At 37.1% G+C, this 17,142-nt stretch overlaps 1 protein-coding gene across 1 annotated transcript in view; it reads left to right on the top strand.

The window, feature by feature from the left end:
* The first annotated feature begins 313 nt into the window (after positions 1-313).
* gpr153 (G protein-coupled receptor 153) overlaps positions 314-17,142 on the top strand; it is a 245,067-nt gene continuing 228,238 nt past the window's right edge. The window contains exon 1 of the mRNA XM_079826838.1: positions 314-610. The gene's annotated coding sequence lies outside the window, so the exon portion shown is untranslated. The remainder of the gene's footprint in view (positions 611-17,142) is intronic.

Raw genomic sequence — 17,142 nt, 5'->3', positions numbered from 1 at the left:
CACAAAAATATTGACAGTAAAATACCGAAATGTTATTTTATTTTACTTATAAACTAGCCAAGAAGAAAGAAAAGGCAATATGTAGCATATCAAATATTACCATCACATTTCATGCATAAAATATGGTAAAAGGGATGAAATAGGCCTATGACCTGGACATATTTCACCCAACTTCTTCTTAAATAAAATGCATAAAGTACAGATTTTCGAACTCGTTATAGTCAGAGAGAGAGAGAGAGAGAGAGAGAGAGAGAGAGAGAGAGAGAGAGAGAGAGAGAGAGAGATCTGATCCCAACCTCCCATTATCTGATGCTCATTCATCCTCCTACAGCAAGATCTCAATGAGAACGACGCGATAACGGACAACCATTGTTGTTTCGTCGCTCTCCTCCATTAATTAATCTTCTGTTCACCTCTGGATGTGTAAATGGTGGTGTTTCTTCAACGGTTACCGCTACATTTAGCCATATTGTTTCCGTTTCTGAAGTGCAGTTCGTATCTACTGTTCGCGTGTTTGGAATAAAATAGCGTGCACACGCGAAACTGAGGAAATAAAGGTTGAGACTAAAGCAACGATTTAAATCTGGAGATATCGACGGAAATCGAAAAGGTGGGTTACCTTTCCTTCCCTAAGCACCTTGAACAGTAGAATAATACAGTCTTGTAGAAATGTCAGTGATTTTATTGTTTAACATATTTGAGTGAAACATGCACAAGGGTTTTTACTCGATGGGTTTAACAAAAACATTTAACGTAATTGTTCTTTCGATACAGGAAGTGGATAGGTTCAGATGTGAATTAAAGAGAGAAAATATTGTGGCTTGATTTAACACAGTTCAACATTATCACATGTGACATCGCCCACAGAGCTCACATTACAGACAACATAGGCTATACTAAACACCTACACGACTGCAGTCAACTATTCATTACTGCAAATGTCGTTCACTGAACTGCTTCATTTGCATTTTAACGATCGGTGACAGTCTCTCATTTGTACTACAGAGTACAAAAACAAGTGTCACAATAATTAGTTCACAATTAAGATGTCTAAAATGACATTAAGATCATAAACGTAGACTATCAAACATAAACATTTCAAACATGATACGCTAATTAAAAGTTCTATATATATATATATATATATATATATATATAAAAAGAATGTAAACATTAACAGTAACACTTTACAAGGTATCATACTATTAGCTAAAATGAACTAACAACTAGCCATATAAGTTGCGTAATATAAGGCGTTATTTATAAGCAGCAGTCCTTTGTAATTAATGTAAAATTAAAGCACATTTTAAATCATTATATTTGTCTTGCTTTAAAGAAGTACACTTATTTTGAAAGCACATGTGAAATACTTTATTATAATTTTAATTATAGTGTGTTATTTAATATTCAATTTAAAGTTTATATATTTTAATCTTACTAAATTGCAACTTTGTGTGTAATCAAATGTGTAACTATTTAAAAACATACAATTACTTAAAAGTTAAAATCGAAATAACAATGACGTATATTTTAGTTTACCATAAATGCTTATCATTCAGTAGAGTCTAACCATATTTCAAAGACAATAGCAGCAATACTAAAATTACATGCGAAAATGTACTTACGTCCTATAAGTGGGTCAAAAATCACTCTAAAGTTCATCTACAGTTATACAGGACTGCTTTAATTAATAAATGTTGTTTTCAATTCAATGTCTGCATCGGATTGGCTAGCAACTAGCTAACCGACATTTCCTTGGAGAGCAGGGTTTTGTACAAAGGGCATGTGGCTGAAGGGATGGGGGTTTAGGTCTATTTCAAGTCTGAATGAAGTTAGAAAACAGTGAAATTGCACCTTTAAGCACCTTTAAACTTGTTTGTCTTTCATTTTTGGCCATTTTGCAAAAAAATGTTTGATTAAACAGCAAAGAAGGAATTCTGTTTCTAATGGAATATTGTTTCATTTTGAATGATACAACAGTATAGTCTATGGTCTTTTTGTAGAAGATTTCAAGTCAACATGACATCATAACTGAGTGTTTACTTTTCTTTCATAATCGTTCATCAAAATGAATAAGCAACTTGATATTTAGTCACTGTTATAGGCTACTTTTGTGTAGGTCTAAAAATGGCAGTTAACATAAATGTAATAAAGTTTACAGCGGTAGCCTAATAATAAACTGATACATGTGGAACTGCTTTGGTGTCAGGATTATGTTCAGTTTGGTTTTGCATTTGTTAGTTTTCATTTTGTACTTGCATTTCTGTTTCCTATGTTTTCCTTTGGGTTTGGTTACACTCAAAAAGCCTGAAACAAATAATTTCAAATCACGAGGCTGCGCTACAAATAATCCTTATCCGTCGGTTTGACTGAATGAGCTGTAAAATTTCCTTTATGTTCTCATGTTCAGGCTTCCAGAGAATAACGTAACACTTTAATGAAGTGAATAACGTAAAAAAACAACACAACATTTTATTGTGGTATAACAAGAATATCTGGCAAGAGCTCTTTTCTTTTCCTCCTGATCATTTTCTTTTTTCATTTTAATTTTGCTCTAACAGTTTATAAAAGGACAACCTATTCTTCATATTTGTGATCTGCTCTCCCAATTTTATATTTATGATTTATCCCATGAATACACTAAGAATCTTTCGTTTCTCCCTAAAACCTCATGCCTCTTTCCAGGTTTGTTTTCACAAGGATGCTTTAAAATATAATTATCTCCCCTTTTTACATCTAATCCAGTATTTACTGGGATGTTTTTAAAGCTATTATCACTCATGCTGCATCCCAATTAGCCTACTTATACTACGACCTAAAAGTATGTACTCTTTTTGTGAAGAAAAAGTTCATACTTTTGAGTGTGTAGCAGAAGAGTATGCAAGCTTTGGGACATATTACTTCGTCATCTATAACGGACTCTGTTGCTCTGTTGCTTAGTTAGCATCCCGTCACCGTTTAAACTACCCTGTCAATCATCGTCACAGTTCAAATCCTCCACATTCAATTTAATTTCCTACCGTATCGGAGAGAAATGTAGTACTAGCACGTTGATCTGCCATTCGTGGGTCTTTAATGCAGAGACTCCACTCATTGTGTTTGCAAAGTTAATGGCTAAACGTATCATTACAAAAGTTCACAATGCTGCTTCAGGTGGATAATATTGAATGAATATCTTTTCGTCAGGTTAAATACTGATAATTGCTCACTCAAACCCCTTTGAGTGAGCATGTTTGTAGTTTTTTTTAAAAATGATCCGCGTTTGTAGTTCTAATCAAATCCTCGTCCATCTCGCAATGGGTTGTGGGCAATAGCAGCCGTGAGAGTACGCATCGATCTGCACTTCGAATTCTGACCGGAAATAGTAGACCATCCGGGAATCTTTGGAATACTCTTTTCAACATACTACGATTTGGGACATACTAATTTGTTTTTCGAATACTATTTTGTACGGATAGTATGCGAATTGGGACACAGCGTCAATGTTCCAGTTAACAGGCAACAGGCAACATGCTACATAATACAGACATAAATTACTACAGTGATATTTAACAAGTTCCATAATATTGCTGCAGAAATAATTTGGGGTTATTCAGGGGTCCGTGGTAGTAATTTACACTTTTAATTGCCCTTTTAAAGGCACAATATGTAAGATTTTTGTAATAAAAAATCAAAAAACCACTTGCACAGTGTGATATATTTCATGCAGTTGTGTAGTTTGTAAATCCAGAGAAATAACAATTTTAAATAATGGCTCGTCCCTTGTTATTGTCGCCAATGATGTGATATCCGCGCTATCCTCTGTTTCTGCTTGTAGAAACTATGACAACACACGTGAACAAATGCAGAAGTGGTGGTTATACACTGTAACAAGATTTGACTTGTTACTTTAGCCGTTTTATATGCAGATCGTCTACCTGACACTATGGTGCCTATTGTTTGTATATCAGCGGGGTAATGATAGAAGAAGAGAGGGTGGTTTGGTGCTAACAGCATGGTTGGGGTTGACGTGCCACTTTTGGAGTCCTGACTGGGAATCTGGTTGATTTTCTGCTCATTCAATAAGGACTCTTTTGTTATAGTAACAGTATCAAGGAGGATTATAAAAAAAAGAAGCTATTTAACCTTAGGACAGCCTATTCTTATCCTCCTTGTGTTCTCTCAAGTCAATGCAACTGGAATGATCAGCAAGGACTTTGTCATTACGAACTGTTCAGTTCCCAACGCTCTGAACTTATATGTGGAGTTCCGCAGGGTTCACTTTTAGGACCAATCTTGTTCTCAATTTACATGCTGCCATTAGGTGCAGTAATCAGAAAACATAATATACATTTTCATTGTTATGCAGATGACCTACAGTTATACTTATCATTGAGTTCTAAGATCTAAATAATCTGGATGTCCTTCAAGCTTGCTTAACTGACATAAAAATTGGATGGCCTTACATTTTCTGCAGTTAATTACAGAAAAAACTGAAGTTGTGATAATTGGTCAGAGCTTAAGGAAAAATCAGATTGAGCTTGCTCTAAATGGGTTTTTTCCAAATATTAAGCAGGTAGTTAGAAATGTGGGTGTTTATTTTGATTCTAATCTAAATTTTGAATTTCATGTTAAGAAGCTGATCAAGTCCTGTTTTTATCAGTTAAGAAATATTTCCAAGGTGAGGCAGTTTTAAAATTTTAATGATACAGAGAAGCTTATTTATGCTTTTATATCCTCCCGCCTTGATTATTGTAATGCTTTGTTTTCGTCTTTGAACAATCACAACTTATCTCGTTTACAATTAGTGCAAAATGCGGCAGCCAGATTACTGACAAGAAGAAAGATATCTCATCATATCACACCTGTTTTAGCGTCTTTACATTGGTTACCTGTTTATTCAAGGGTTGAGTTTAAGATTTTATTGTTGACATATAAAGCATTAAATGGTTTGGCACCTATATATTAGGGATGAAACGATTACCGGTTTCACGATAAACCACGATAAAATTTAGTGACGGTTAGTAATATCGTATAAAATGTAATTATCATTAAAACCGCGTGTGATTATCACGATTGTGAAAACTCACGGTAAATCTTGTCCAGTCAGTCTGGCACAGCGCAGAGCTGTTTTCTGAATGAGGAGAAATAGCAGAAGGCAATGACAGCGCCGAGAGATTTTTCAGCCTCTAAAAGGACCAAATCTGAGGTGTGGTCATATTTTGGCTTTTACAAAAGTCCTGAGGGAAACTTAATCGAAGATGGCCACCCTGTCTGCAGAACATGCCAGAAGAAAGTTGCTGTAATATGGGGAACCATTCAAAACTACGAACGCAAGGCAAGTGAGTCAAAGAAGAAACAAGTTTAGACAAGACTAGGGTGACATTTAAGGGATAAAAATCAGGGTTTGACATTAACAACCGCCATTTGCGGGTGTAACGTTATTTCGGCTGCACACCACCACTCGCGGTTGAACTTATTATAGTCTTCTCAAAAGCCATCTGTTATAATCGCGTTGCGCATTATAACGACTTACACGTGTTTCTATTGAGTGAGTTTATGAATGCGATATCTAATAATCAGAGCCAGAGGCGTTCAGATTACCCAGAGTTTTGTTCAGAGCGCGCGCCGCTCTCACTGAAATCTACACTCAAAGCAGAGATAAACGTGCGATCTAAGCAAGAGATTCATTCATCATACAGTGGTTGACTGTTTTTGTTCTATTTCAGCAGCGAAAATAGTTATAAAAAAAACACAGCAGAACCACAGTGCATCTGATATGACTGGCATAACGCTGGTGAATTTAGGGACCGTCTCTAAAGTTACATACAACATTGGTAACGTACACGTTTCAAACTTCAATAGCATTTGAAGAGAATGACAGTCATACAACTGACTGTAAAGTGATCATCTAGATGTCAGGTATGATACACACATTTTGATATTTAATCAAATAAAATGTCAAATCATATGGAAATATGGATATGCATTATTTCACTAGGATACTGTTTGGGCTCTTACACAAAATATGCTAGATTTAAATGCATCATTGCTGAACACTGAAGAGAATATTGCTTGAGAATATATTTACAGAGATAATATTAGAGATTCTATTTACGACAAATTATTATTATTTATGCATTATGCGTTGCTATTGATGACGGCCATTATAAGGAAGGAAATCCCACAGAATCTAGCTTAAAAAAGTGCAAAGAGCTGCTTTAGTTATTTGTTGTTTGTTGATTTTCAAATATAAAACTTGAAATGTTGAAATGTTTTAAGTGTGTGCATCAGTTCTTTTTGAACACTTTCATCTCATTTGAAGAAAACCGTGATAATATTGATAAACGTGATAATTTGGGTCACTATTATCGTGATGTGAATTTTCCATTCCGTTTCATCCCTACTATATATTTAACTGAGCTACTGAGACCTTATGAAGCAGGGAGATATCTTTTAACAAACTGCTGGATGTTCCAAGAACTAGATATAAAACAAAAGGAGACAGAGCATTTGCAGTGAGAGCTCCAAAATTATGGAATAGTTTGCCAATTGATATTAGAACATCTGAATGTGTGTCTGTTTTTAAATGTCGTCTGAAAACTTATTTGTATAGACATGCTTTTAGTATTCAATGATGTCCTTGTGTAGTTTGGGTTTTATACCTTATTAGGGCTCAAGCCTGAAAGGGCGCAAAGCCCTATTGTTTTCCTTAAGATTATTATTAGGGCTCAAGCCTGAAAGGGCGCAGAGCCCTATTGTTTTCCTTAGGGTTATTAGGGCCCAAGCCCAAAGGGCGCAGAGCCCTATTGTTCTTCCTCTGTTTCTTATTAGGGCCCAAGCCCAAAGGGCGCATAGCCCTATTGTTCTTCCTCAGATTATTAGGGCCCAAGCCCAAAGGGCGCAGAGCCCTATTGTTCTTCCTCAGATTATTATTTGTTTTTTTTTTTAGGGCTCAAGCCTGAAAGGGCGCAGAGCCCTATTGTTTTCCTTAGGATTATTATTATTAGGGCCCAAGCCCTGAAAGGGCGCAGAGCCCTATTGTTCTTCCTCAGATTATTCTTTGTTTTTAGGGCCCAAGCCCTGAAAGGGCGCAGAGCCCTATTGTTCTTCCTCAGATTATTAGGGCCCAAGCCCAAAGGGCGCAGAGCCCTATTGTTCCCCTAAGGATTATTCTTTGTTTTTTTTTTTATTTTTTTTTTCGACTTCTCGGGTACTTTTGGGGCACTTAACATGCTCGAAAACTCTTGAAACTTTGCACACACATCGGAATCCGCGGCCATCAGAGCCGGGCTGAAGCTGGTACCCGGGCGTGGCAGGGGGGCTCGACAGCGCCACCTAAAGTGGGGTCTGAAAACTTGGTCTATATATCAAACACACTTGCACGTACATGTATGAAACTCGGTACACATATAGACGTCATCGGGCCGAACAACTTTCGTGCTCATAGTTATGCGTCAGCCCAACAGGAAGTGAGCTATTATGGGTTGTTCGGAAAACGCATGCTCTGGAATTTAATATACTCCTCCGAGGCCATTGTTTCAATCATTGCCAAACTCGGTCAGCATGAAGAGAACATATCCAGGATGCTAAATTGCGAACGGATTTTTGATATCTCAAATGGTTTGGCCGTGGCGAAGCAACAAATTTATGGCGAGAAAAGGGAAACAGGAAGTGTGTAATAACTTGTGCAAACATTGACTGATTTGGATGAAACTTCAGCTGTGTGTTCGTTGTAAGAAGCCGATCGCATGGATATGACTTTTGTGAGTCAAAGTTATAGCGCCACCAACTGGCAGCAGGAAGTGTGTCACTTTCAAAAATGCTTTGAATCACCATCTTATTGTCACACGATTGACTTCAAACTTCATCAGTATAATGTGAAAACATGACAGATAGAGACATATGAATGAATTCCTGATATTTCAAATAATGTTGCCATGGCCACATGTCAAAGTTTAATAATGTTTTTGGCTGTGTGTGTGCCCTCCCCTCTATCACCAAAAGGGGGCAGTGTTGTATTATTTTTGAAACTCCCTTTCTCTGTATGTGTGCTTGTTAATGTGATTCATGAGGACACAAATGTGTATGATGACATGGGTATTACACTGATATTACAACGTAGTGGTTAATGTGGACATGAACTATGACACTATATCACTACAGGACTAATTTTCTAAATGACATTTGAGTTACAATTCTTTTCACCTGACAGCCGTGATTTCATGTACTCATTCAGACAGAACTCTTTTTTTAAAACAGAGGAGTGTGAGTGTGTTTTCTATACATGTGCTTTACAGAAGGTCATGTGCTGTGTTTGCAAAGATCACTTTTGACACATTTGTCTTTAAATTCATTATTTACTGACATAGTTCAAATTTATAAAAAAAAAAAAAATTCACATTATTTTCTACAAGTGTCTGTTTATAAGTGTCTTTTTTCACAGAAAGTTTGTTTGAACGTGAATATTTGTATAATTCAGTTTCTGAGTTTTTACGTTCTCCTCGTAGGCGATTTATTCAATCTCCACCAAACTCGGTCAACGTGAAACGGAAGCTTAACGCATTAAAAATATTTAACGCAAATAACGCAGCGTCCGTTTTTATATCCATTTTTGCTTAGCGTTACATGATCACGCTCCTATTCATGTAAATGCTTCCAAGCGCGACAAGACACAAGAGAACACGCTGTATGCCAATGTCCTGTGTGTGTGTGTGTGTGTGTGTGTGTGTGTGTGTGTGTGTGTGTGTGTGTGTGTGTGTGTCAGTGTCCTGTCTGTGTGTGTGTGTGTGTGTGTGTGTGTGTGTGTGTGTGTGTGTGTGTGTGTGTGTGTGTGTGTGTGTGTGTGTGTGTGTGTGTGTGTGTGTGTGTGTGTGTGTGTGTGTGTGTGTGTGTGTGTGTGTGTGCAGGCCCGTCGCGACAAGGCAGGCAAACCAAGCAATTGCTTGGGGCCTCGAGCTGGCCTGGGGCACCAAGACAGCGACAGGTTAAGAATAAAATGAAACGACAAACTGTGTGAGCGCCCCATTGATAGTCAATGCAGTAAAGTGCAATGACACTGTTATCGGGATCCCCCTTAAGGGGCCCCTCTCAGAAGTCGCTGACAGCAGCCAGCCAACCACGCGATCTCTGCTGCGGCAAAATACAAAATCTTCGGATTTGAAGCGGAATTTTATGCTTCAGGAAGCCAGAAAAGAAAAAAGAGAAAGGAAGAGGAGGATAAGAAAAAACAAGATAGTGGTATGTGATAAATTACACTGGATAAAATAGCTCTACTTGTCTTGTACAAAAAAAGTGTAAGTTTGCAGCAGGTAGGCTAGCAAAAATATGTTTATGTTAGCTATCGTTACCTGCCTGACGGCAAATGCTGCTTGTAACGAACAGTTAGTGCAACTTTTTTTTCGAACAGACGGAATGACATGAGATTGCTATAGCTTTGTAATAGGTTTTGATGAAAGTGGCATAGCATGCTATACTAACTATTATTCATGCTATGCATAAATAACCTGGAATAGTTAATATAGCATGCTATATTAACAATTATTATAAACATTATTTAACCAGAAAGAGGCAGAGGAACATGATTTTTTTCATAGCTTATCTTAATGTGCTAGTGTCGGGATATATACGGTAGTGACAGTTTATGCAAATATGACATTATTTTTATGAGTTACCAATAGATCTTGAACAATTACTTTATTCTGTGGCAATTTTTACACTATTACATTTTGAAGTACAGTATCAGGACAACCCACATGTTTGACTGGTACTGTTTACATGTTTTACTGGTACTGCCCACGTTTTACTGGTACTGTTTATTAAACTATTTAACAAGGTATTATAGTCATCGGTTGCAACTTTACAATAACCATCCAGATAATGTTTATAGACAGTTTACAAAACAACTAGTAACCCTTAAGTATTCCCAAAGTGTTAGGAATATCTGGTCCGTCTATCTATGTAAATGTAATGTTTATAGATGTTTAAAAAATGGCTACTTAAAGGTTTAAAAAAAAAAATGTAATGATACAGTGGTGTTTTTTGCAAATGTTTTCAAATTTTATGCACAGTATTTGCAACAACAGTATTTGCACTGTAAACCTTTTTATTAATATATAGTGTGGGTGAACTTAAACTGTATGGCTATGCTGCGGTATGCTGTGTGTGTGTGTGTGTGTGTGTGTGTGTGTGTGTGTGTGTGTGTGTGTGTGTGTGTGTGTGTGTGTGTGTGTGTGTGTGTGTGTGTGTGTGTGTGTGTGTGTGTGTGTGTGTGTGTGTGTGTCTGTGTGTCTGTCTGTCAGTGTCCTATCTGTGTGGATGCGTCTCATGTCAGCTAATCAAGGGACACTGACACACACACACACACACACACTCGACGCATAGATAGACTCGCGTCAGTTTCCTGCTCACATCGAGTTCTCTTTTGCTCTTGAACAACCAATAACACAGAGGATTTTGAGTATTCTCATATTAGAGTCTTAAATTAGTTAAATAACGTCTTAAATGAACTTTAAAGAGTTGTGAGGAAATGAGATGCGCGGGACCGCGCGTGAGATCCGCGGTTGTTCTTAAAGTGACAGGAGCACTGATGATGCCTGTCATTAATGTTCATCAAAGAACAACGGGAACAGAGAAAATTGTAGCTTTAATGATGATTCATCTATATTTCATTTATTATTTATGCAGTTAAGGAAGGTTTGATAACTATTACATTTCTGTATAACAGGGAAGGCCATGGGTAAATATAACATTTATTATTTTGGGATATAATCATGGTATATATAACATAATATATATATAACATATATAGGTGGAGGGGTGTTTATTACAACATAATCATGGTTTATGAAGACATTTCATGTGTCCCCGTAAATCAAAATAGCTTTAACAGCATATTAAACAATTTTTTAATAAAAATGTAAAAATGCAGAATGTTTTCTGTGATGGTAGGTTTAGGGGTAGTGTGTGTGTGTGTGTGTGTGTGTGTGTGTGTGTGTGTGTGTGTGTGTGTGTGTGTGTGTGTGTGTGTGTGTGTGTGTGTGTGTGTGTGTGTGTGTATGTGTGTGTGTGTGCGATATGTAGGCTTAGGGGTAGTGTAGGGGGATAGAATGTACAGTTTGTACAGTATACAAACCATTAAGTCTATGGAATGCCATCTGCCTGTCTTTCCCCTTCCCCCTCTCTATCTGTGTGTGTGTGTGTGTGTGGGGGGGGGGGTCTCTCTCTCACCCTGTGAGTTTGTGTGTGTGCCTTTCTCTCAGTCCTTCCCCTCCCCCTCACTCTCACTCTATCATCGTGTTTGTGTGTGTGTGTGTGTGTGTGTGTGTGTGTGTGTGTGTGTGTGTGTGTGTGTGTGTGTGTGTGTGTGTGTGTGTGTGTGTGTGACTTTCTCTCTTGATCATAATTTAACCCTTTCATATAGGCTATCACAAATAACTATCACTTGAAATAAAAACGTCATGTGATGTGTTTGCCAAGATCACGTATGATGCACATGTCTTTAAATTAATTATTTACTGATATAATATAAATGTATTAAAACATAAATTTCACATGATTTTATAAAAGTGGCTATTTATAATAAACTTCCATAAAATGTAGACACGCATCTTACTCTTACCTGACACTGATATTAAAATCATCTTTGCAGTTTCTGTGATTTGGCTCCATTTATACATTTTTTATTAAAAAAAATGTATTGGACCACCCATATTGAAATGAAAGCATGTTTTATGGTGCATTAGATTGGTGCACAAACGGTAGCTAAGGTAGCTCAAAAACACATGAAGAGAAGTGTTAGAATAAAACAACATCAGCATTCGAATGGTATTCTGAACTCATTCCAATTTGACCTTTGACATAATCTGACATGAAATTCATATAAATTTAATTGATCTCATAGATGTGGCTATTGTGGTTTGTGGTCATAGCAGCACCAACTGCTGCAGTTAATGTGGTGAATTCAGATGACTTTGACATAGTCCTTTTATGTTTTCCCATTTTAAATGCCTATTGCCTGCCGTGCACAGTTAAACTGATGCCACCGGGGTGGCGGTGCCACCGGCTTGGGCCCGTCATCGCTGCTCGCAGCTTTAATTCTTTGTTTTTTTTTTTATTTTTTTTTTTTTTTTCGACTTCTCGGGTACTTTTGGGGCACTTAACATGCTCGAAAACTCTTGAAACTTCGTACAGGCGTCGGAATGCGCGGCCATCAGAGCCGGGCTGAAGCTGGTACCCGGGCGTGGCAGGGGGGCTCGACAGCGCCCCCTTAAGTGGGGTCTGAAAACTTGGTCCATATATCAAACACACTTGCACGTACATGTATGAAACTTGGTACACATTTAGATCTCATCGGGCCGAACAACTTTCGTGCTCATAGTTATGTGTCAGCCCAACAGGAAGTGAGCTATTATGGGTTGTTCGGAAAACGCATGCTCTGGAATTTAATATACTCCTCCGAGGCCATTGTTTCGATCATTGCCAAACTCGGTCAGCATGAAGAGAACATATCCAGGATGCTAAATTGCGAGCGGATTTTTGATATCTCGAAAAGTCTGGCCGTGGCGATGCAACGAATTTATGGCGAGAAAAGGGAAACAGGAAGTGTGTTATAACTTGTGCAAACATTGACTGGTTTGGATGAAACTTCAGCTGTGTGTTCGTTGTAAGAAGCCGATCACATGGATATGACTTTTGTGAGTCAAAGTTATAGCGCCACCAACTGGCAGCAGGAAGTGTGTCACTTTCAAAAATGCTTTGAATCACCATCTTATTTTCACCAGATTTATTTCAAACTTCATCAGTATAATGTGAAAACATGACAGATAGAGACGTATGAAATGGATTCCTGAAATTTCAAATACTGTTGCCATGGCAACGTGTCAAAGTTTAATAATCTTTTGGCTGTTCTGAGGCTCTTAGCATGCTTGAAATTGCTTGAAACTGCTTGAAACTCAACACACACATCAGAGATGTCAGTCAGTACACATGGGCAAAGCCTCAGAAACGGGCGGGGATGAGGGGCTCTCTAGCGCCACCTTTTGACAAAAGTGAAGGGCTTCGTTTCATCTACAATCACCAAACTCAGTGTATATATTGACCTCATCGAGCCGGACAACTTTCTAATTTACAGTCATTAGCTCCGACCAACAGGAAGTCAGATATTTTGGTTTGAAGGTAAATTTTTGGTTAAATCGGGGTCTGAGTTTTTACGTTCTCCTTGTAGGCGATTTATTCAATCTCCACCAAACTCGGTCAACATGAAACAAAGATACTGAAGATGCTAAAATGTGAACGGATATTGGATATCTCAAACGGTGTTTCCATGGCAAGGGATTAAATAAGGACAAAAAAGGGGAACAGAAATTCTCTGTGTCTGCTGCTCTCCCCTCAATGAACACAAGATGGCAGCATTGTATTAGTTTTGAAGCAGGATAAAAAAAAACTTGTTTCTCTCTCTCTCTCTCTCTCTCTCTCTTGTTTGTGATTTATGAGGACACAAATTTGTATAATGACATGGGTATTACACTGGTATTACAACGTGTATGTGTGTGTGTTTAAAAACATACTAAAACAATGTTTTATTAAAATATAACCAAATAGCTTTAAAATAATCATACTATTTTTCAGATCAATATATTTATTTTATTTAATATATTTCTTCTGAATATTTATTCTCTGTCTGCCCTCCCCTCACTAAAAGGTAGCAGTGTTGTTCTGAGGCTCTTAGCATGCTTGAAATTGCTTGAAACTGCTTGAAACTCAACACACACATCAGAGATGTCAGTCAGTCAACTTTCTAATTTACAGTCATTAGCTCCGACCAACAGGAAGTCAGATATTTTGGTTTGAAGGTGAATATTTATGTAATTCAGGGTCTGAGTTTTTACGTTCTCCTCGTAGGCGATTTATTCAATCTCCACCAAACTCGGTCAACATGAAACAAAGATACGGAAGATGCTAAAATGCGAACGAATATTGGATATCTCAAACGGTGTTGCCATGGCGAGGGATTAAATAAGGACAAAAAAAGGGGAACAGAAATTGTCTCATATCTTGTAAAATAATATTTTGATTTAAATTAAATTAAGATTGTATGTTTGGTAATTGAACTTAGATTAATTTAAAATGACTGTACTATTTTTCAGATGAATATATATATATTTTATAAATATTTCCTTGTATAATGTATTGTGCCCGTGTGTGCTGCCCTTCCCTCAATGAACACAAGATGGCAGCATTGTGTTAGTTTTGAAGCAGGATAAAAAAAAAACTTGTTTCTCTCTCTCTCTCTCTCTCTCTCTCTCTCTCTCTCTCTCTCTCTCTCTCTCTCTCTCTCTCTCTCTCTCTCTCTCTCTCTCTCTCTCTCTCTCTCTCTCTCTCTCTCTCTCTCTCTCTCTCTCTCTCTGTGTGTGTGTGTGTGTGTGTGTGTGTTTGTGTGTGTGTGTGCTTCTGTGATTTCTGAGGACATATATTGTTCTCTTCGAGCCGGACAACTTTCTAATTTAACTAATCTAATTTAACTAATTTAAAACTTTCTAATTTTAAATAAAAACGTCATGTGCTGTGTTTGCCAAGATCACGTATGATGCATATGCAGGGTATATGCAGGAATCCTGAAGTAAATTTTAATACCTTTTTAAGACTTTTTTAAGACCTTCTCAAAATATTTAAAGACCTCATCGGCGATGAGAACTACTGTTGAGCAATAAAATAAAAATATTTAATCATAAGCTATAACAAAAATATATATTAAATTAGGTGAGTGGATAGTTAAAAAAAATTGCAATTACAAAAAGTAATTCTTGAAAAAACATCTCTGGACTAATTATCTTATCACCTGACAGCCGTGATTCCATGTACTCATTCAGACAGAACTCTTTTTTAAAACAGAGGAGTGTGAGTGTGTTTTCTATACATGTGCTTTAAGGTCATGTGCTGTGTTTGCAAAGATCACTTTTGACACATTTGTCTTTAAATTCATTATTTACTGGCATAGTTCAAATTTATTTTAAAACAAAATTCACATTGTTTTCTACAAGTGTCTGTTTATAAGTGTCTTTTTTTCACAGAAAGTTTTTGTTTGAACGTGAATATTTGTATAATTCAGGGTCTGAGTTTTTACGTTCTCCTCGTAGGCGATTTATTCAATCTCCACCAAACTCGGTCAACGTGAAACGGAAGCTTAACGCATTAAAAATATTTAACGCAAATAACGCAGCGTCCGTTTTTATATCCATTTTTGCTTAGCGTTACATGATCACGCTCCTATTCATGTAAATGCTTCCAAGCGCGACAAGACACAAGAGAGCGCGCTGTATGCCAGTGTCCTGTCTGTGTGTGTGTGTGTGTGTGTGTGTGTGTGTGTCAGTGTCCTGTCTGTGTGTGTGTGTGTGTGTGTGTGTGTGTGTGTGTGTGTGTGTGTGTGTGTGTGTGTGTGTGTGTGTGCCAGTGTCCTGTCTGTGTGTGTGTGCGTGTGTGTGTGTGTGTGTGTGTGTGTGTGTGTGTGTGTGTGTGTGTCAGTGTCCTGTCTGTGTGGATGCGTCTCATGTCAGCTAATCAAGGGACACTGACACACACACACACACACACACACACACACACACACACACACACACACACTCGACGCATAGATAGACACGCATTTTCCTGCTCACATCGAGTTCTCTTTTGCTCTTGAACAACCAATAACACAGAGGATTTTGAGTATTCTCATATTAGAGTCTTAAATTAGTTAAATAACGTCTTAAATGAACTTAAAGAGTTGTGAGGAAATGAGATGCGCGGGACAGCGCGTGAGACCCGCGGCTGTTCTTAAAGTGACAGTAGCACTGATGATGCCTGTCATTAATGTTCATCAAAGAACAACGGGAACAGAGAAAATTGTAGCTTTAATGATGATTCATCTATATTTGATTTATTATTTATGCAGTTAAGGAAGGTTTGATAACTATTACATTTCTGTATAACAGGTAAGGCCATGGGTAAATATAACATTTATTATTTTGGGTTTATGTAAAGACTGTTTTAAGTTCACTTAAATTAAAAGTTGTTTTTTAAAGCCTAATAAATGTTGAAATTGGGAGCTTTCAGTTATACTGTAATGTAACGTCATTAATGTTTCATAGAGACTTTAGTATCAGTGATACTGGCCTTCATTCATAAAAAATGACAACACAACACATATTTACAATATGCTGTCTTTAAATTGTTTCTAAATTAATTTGGAGAGTAACTGAAATTATTACAATATCAAAATATTAAAAACTTAAAATATTAAAAACTTGCGATTAATCGCGATTAATTACAGAAAAAAATGTGATTAATTAGTTAATTTTTTTGTTAACGATGCCCAGCACTAATATATATATTATAAATATTTCTTTGAATAATCTATTGTGCCTGTGTGTGCTGCCCTTCTCTCAATGAACAAAAGATGGCAGCATTGATTTAGTTTTGAAACAGGATATAAAAAACATTCCATGTCTTTCTTTCTGCCACTCTCTCTTAGGCTTTCACAAATAACTATCACTTGAAATAAAAACGTCATGTGCTGTGTTTGCCAAGATCACATATGATGCAGATGTCTTTTAATGAATAATTTACTGATATAATTTAAATGTATTAAAAGTAAATTTCACATGGTTTTCTAAAAGTGGCTGTTTATAATAAACTTCCATAAAATGTAGACACGTATCTTACTCTTACCTGACACTGATATTAAAATCATCTTTGCATTTTACTGTGATTTGGCTCAATTTATAAATTTTTTTATAAAAAAAAATGTATTGGACCACCCATATTGAAATGAAAGCACGCTTTATGGTGCATAAGATTGGTGCACAAACGGTAGCTAAGGTAGGTCAAAAACACATGAAGAGAAATGTTAGGATAATACAACATCAGCATTTGAATGGTATTGTGAACTCATTCCAATTTGACCTTTGACATCATCTGACATTAAATGAATTTAAATTTAATTGATCTCATAGATGTGGCTGTTGTGGTTCGTTGTCATAGCAGCACCAACTGCTGCAGTTAATGTGGTGAATTCAGATGACTTTGACATAGTCCTTTTAGTTTTTCCAATTTTAAATGCCTATTGCCTGCTGTGCACAGTTAAGCTGATGCCACCGGCGTGGCGGTGCCACCGGCTTGGGCCCG

The sequence above is a fragment of the Gobio gobio genome, assembly GCF_949357685.1.
Source record: "Gobio gobio genome assembly, chromosome: 10".
NCBI classification, from domain to species: Eukaryota; Metazoa; Chordata; class Actinopteri; order Cypriniformes; family Gobionidae; genus Gobio; species Gobio gobio.
The sequence above is the reverse complement of the archived record's forward strand: the minus strand, read 5'-3'. Positions and strand labels throughout refer to the sequence as shown.